Source organism: Balaenoptera acutorostrata, chromosome 9, assembly GCF_949987535.1.
Source record: "Balaenoptera acutorostrata chromosome 9, mBalAcu1.1, whole genome shotgun sequence".
Classification (NCBI taxonomy): Eukaryota; Metazoa; Chordata; class Mammalia; order Artiodactyla; family Balaenopteridae; genus Balaenoptera; species Balaenoptera acutorostrata.
Window position 1 is genome coordinate 4,526,766 of NC_080072.1, and position 5,016 is coordinate 4,531,781.

Genomic DNA, 5,016 nt, shown 5'->3' on the forward strand with positions numbered 1-5,016 from the left:
GCATAACAAGTAACCCCAAAACATTATGGTTTAAAATGACATTTGCTGTCTCCCAGTTTCTCCCAGACTGGAATCCGAATACAGCTTTGCCTGTGTCTCTCCAGGCTGCAGTCAAGGTGTGGCAGGGGCTGCAGGCACCTCCAGGGACCGGGCTCACTCAGCCCCAGCGGCTGTGGGCTGCGTGCAGCTCCTCACGGGCTGATAGACCAAGGGTCTCAGTTCCCTGCCCCATGGCCTCTCCATAAGGCAGCTCACAACAGGGCAGCCGGCTTCATCGGAACAAGAAAGTGAGAAAAGTCGGAGAGGACTAATGCGATGCAAATCACGGTCCTCTAGAACCTAATCTTGGAAGCAACATCCATCACTCCTGCAACGGGGCAGTCGCAGAGCCGCTGGTTTACAAAGCAGATGAGAAAGGGCATCCTTGGCACAAACTCTGTTCCCTGCCCTGCGCCCAGGCAAGGAAACAGACCTGAGATTCATAAGGGGCCAGCGTCCTCCTGTCTCCTGCCACCCCCTACCCCACACACACCGTGAATGAACGAGGAATCCACCCACCACCCCCCCGCAGCTGCCTTTCCAGCGTGGCTCTTGTGGTCCTTGTCCCCCGGAACCTGCAGTGGAGGAAGATGTCCTCTTGGTGGGGACACTGGCTTTGAGTCAGCCTGGGCATCCTTCATGCCATACCAGGGCCACTGTTGGCGGCTCGCAGCATCAACAGAGAGCTTTCTCTCCTAAGATACCCGCCCGCAGGACGCACCAAACGTGGTTCAAACGACAGAGATGCCCCCACGGCTCCCGAATGCTGGCCCCCAGCAGTGTTATTTTGGGCAACGTGCCAACCGTGTTGGCACATTTCTGCATCATTTCATAGGGTTATAGGGTTAGAGGCTGCCAGGGCATGGAGGAGGCCCCAGAGGGGCCCAAATGTCTTCCCAGCCTGGGCCCATGACCGTCAGAGGTTGGGCACCCTGGGCCTGCTTCTGACGTTTTTTGATCTCATCCATTTCCTTCCTGGTCAGTTCAGGCCAACGCCCGCCATGGGGCTGGGTCTCCCCTGTCACCTGCAGGAGCAGAAAACATGTGCCCATGGTTTATGTGCCCATAAAGCCAACGTAGCTTTATGGTTTAATTCATTCACTCACTCATTCATCCATGTAGCTATTGAGGGCCTCCTGCATGCCAGGGACTGGCCTAGGTACTACTGAATAAGACAAAAGATGCTCCTCGTAACAGTTTCAAATGATTTCTAAAAGCACATGGAAAAAAAAATTTAAATCACACCGTCCTCATGGTTACAAGGGAAAAATCATGGGCCTGGAATCATGCAGATCTGAATTCATATCCCTGCCCACGACCACCTTCCTGAGCTCGGGCAGCCCCACCCCCTTGCTGAGCCACGGTCTCTGCCTGCATAAAATGCGGATAATGATGGCGGCAACTCCCATCTGCAGCGACAAGGGACACGCAACAGGGCCTCAGACCCTGTTCCTGCTCTCCCGCCCCCTCCCTTCTATACCATCTCTGGGAGAAACATGACGCAGTGTTTTAAGATCACCAAGAACTCTCAAGTCCCTTGTCACACTTCAGCCTTGAAATGACCACCACGATTAGTGCAGCGACGATCCTCCTGTTGCACTTGGGGAAACTGAGGCTGAGAGAGGCCACGTGCTTTGTCCACAGTCACACAGCGAGTGAGGGACACAGTGGACATCAAGCCTGCCCAAGCGTGGGAAGAGAGCACGTCGGCTGAGCACGGGGCCAAAAGCAGGGGCGTTGGTGAGCAAGACCTCGTCTGTGCCCTGGGGACCAACCCCTGGGAAAACCAGATCCTTCCCAGGCAGGGCACAGGTCGCACTGGCTATTTTGAGTTCTCCCACACATGACACAAGCAACAGGAATCTGGGGAGACCCGGATCACTGGTCGCATCGGGAACCGAGCTGCTCGGGTGGCGGCCAAGGGAAGGGCTGAGGGTGACAAGGGTCTGCGGGGCGGGGGCTGGAGAGCAGAGCCCAGATGCCATCAGGGTTGGGGTACCTGCTGGAGAGAAGGCCCGTGGGGAGCTGGAGTGAGAGCCTGGGAGAGGCGGGGGCCGTGTCAGGCTGGGGAGGATTCTGGGGCCTTTCCAGGTCAGGCAGGCACACCCGTGTCCTCCTGGGCTGGGATCCTGAGACAAGGTTTGAGCAGTGTGTGTGTGTGGGTGGCAGTCCCAGAAGCAGGTCAGGGAAGGGAAGGAAGCCATAGAAGTTGCCCCATCAACCCGTAGCAGCCAGGCTCAGTCCCCGGGGGGGGACCTCAGAGAAAAAACCTCAGGGTGTCCCCGCCGCCTCAGGGCGAGGAAGCCTAGGTGCTCCCCCAACTCCCCTGCGACAAGGCCATTGGCTGGAGCCATTCCTAGGATGTGAGTTTCCCAGCGCAGAAAGGCACAGGTGCTGGCGGGAGGGTATCGTTGGCCTGGCCTGGATCCGTGGGTCCACAGCGCTACCCAGCCGGCACCAAAAGCATCCACTGAGACAAGGCTGGGCGGAGCTCAGACCATCCCACTCGGGGCGCCCTATTCACCGAGCACCCCGGTGCACCCAGCCCTGGCCACGCACCGAGGCACAGGCAGGAGCACAGAGTCAGGGCCTCCCTCTCGGAGCCCGTGTCTCATCAAAGAGACCAAAAGTGAGAAGAGCACCGCAGGGAAATGAAAAGGATTCACTGGATTCGTGCACAAAGGGAGTGAGGGACGGATAAACAAAACGTGGCAGATCCATACAAGGGCATATTATTCAGCCATAAAAAGGAATGAGGGGGCTTCCCTGGTGGCGTAGTGGTTGAGAATCCGCCTGCTAATGCAGGGGACACGGGTTCGAGCCCTGGTCTGGGAGGATCCCACATGCCGCGGAGCAACTAGGCCCGTGAGCCACAGCTACTGAGCCTGCGCGTCTGGAGCCTGTGCTCCGCAACAAGAGAGGCCGCGACAGTGAGAAGCCTGCGCACCGCGATGAAGAGTGGCCCCCGCTCGCCGCAACTAGAGAAAGCCCTCGCATAGAAACGAAGACCCAATATAGCCAAAAATAACATAAATAAAAATAAATTAAAAACTAATTCCTTAAAAAAAAAAAAAAGGAATGAGGTGCTGAATCTTGACGGTAATTATGCTAAGTGGAAGAATCAGATACAAAAGGCCACGTAATGTAGGATTCCATTAATACAAAGTGTCCAGAAGAGGTAGATCCATGGAGACAGAAGGCAGGTTGGTGGTGGCCAGGGCCTGGGGGAGGGGAGGGTCAGAGAGACTGCTAAGGGGTACGAGGTTTCTTCTCTGGGTGATTAGAGTGTTCTGAAGTTAGAGAGTGGTGATGGTTGCACAATCTGGTGAATATACTGAAAATCATTGAATTTTATACGTTAAAGGGGTGAAGTTTATAGTAAGAGAATTCATTAAATCTCGATCCTAAAAAGCACACCCAGGGACTTCCCTGGCAGCTCAGTGGTTAAGACTCCACGCTTCCACTGCAGGGGGCCCGAGTTCGATCCCTGGTTGGGGAACTAAGATCCCACATGCCGTATGGCATGGCCAAAAAAAAAAAAAAAGGAATAAATAAAATTTTTTTAAATGAAAAACACACACAGAGGGGTCCTCTTTACGTGAGATGGTCAGGGAGGGCCTCTGGGAGGAGGTGACATTTTAGCTGAGGTCTGAAGGGTGAGGAGGAGCTGGCCATGGGGCAGGGCAGGAGGGGGCATGGCGTGTAGGGGGAGTGAAGGGGGCTGAGGGCAGTGAGCTTGAAGGGAGGGGGCCGAGGTGCGGGGAGGGGGCGGCAGCAGACCCCATAGGGTTTGGCATCTGTGCTGAGGGGTAGCTCATTCTGACAGCAGATGGAGGCAGCTGGAGGGTCTCAAGCTTGGGAGAGAAACATGATGGGATTTATGCTTTTAAAGTGTGGTGGCTGGACTAGAGGGGACAGGAGAACCCCCGCAGGAGACCACATGCCTCCGGGGAATCCCTTGGGACTGGGGCTTACCCAGTACAAACCAGTTCTCACCCCCATGCCCTAAGAGGGACTGTGGGTGGGGACACTTTGCTCCATTGTGGCCATTTGTATCCTGCAGTATCTTTTTTTTTTTTTTTAACATCTTTATTTGAGTATAATTGCTTTACAATGGTGTGTTAGTTTCTGCTTTATAACAAAGTGAATCAGTTATATATATACATATGTTCCCATATCTCTTCCCTCTTGCATCTCCCTCCCTCCCACCCTCCCTATCCCACCCCTCTGGTGGTCACAAAGCACAGAGCTGATCTCCCTGTGCTATGCGGTTGCTTCCCACTAGCTATCTATTTTACGTTTGGTAGTGTATATATGTCCATGCCACTCTCTCACTTCGTCCCAGCTTACCCTTCCCCCTCCCCATATCCTCAAGTCCATTCTCTAGTAGGTCTGTGTCTTTATTCCCGTCTTGCCACTAGGTTCTTCATGACCTTTTTTTTTTTTTTTTCTTTAGATTCCATATATATGTGTTAGCATATGGTATTTGTTTTTCTCTTTCTGACTTACTTCACTCTGTGTGACAGACTCTAACTCCATCCACCTCACTACAAATAACTCAATTTCATTTCTTTTTATGGCTGAGTAATATTCCATCGTATATACTGCCACATCTTCTTTATCCATTCATCCGATGATGGACACTTAGGTTGCTTCCATGTCCTGGCTATTGTAAATAGAGCTGCCATGAACATTTTGGTACATGACTCTTTTTGAATTATGGTTTTCTCAGGGTATATGCCCAGTAGTGGGATTGCTGGGTCATATGGTAGTTCTATTTTTAGTTTTTTAAGGAACCTCCATACTGTTCTCCATAGTGGCTGTATTAATTTACATTCCCACCAACAGTGCAAGAGGGTTCCCTGTTCTCCACACCCTCTCCAGCATTTATTGTTTACAGATTTTCTGATGATGGCCATTCTGACCGGTGTGAGGTGATACCTCAATGTACTTTTGATTTGCATTTCTCTAATGATT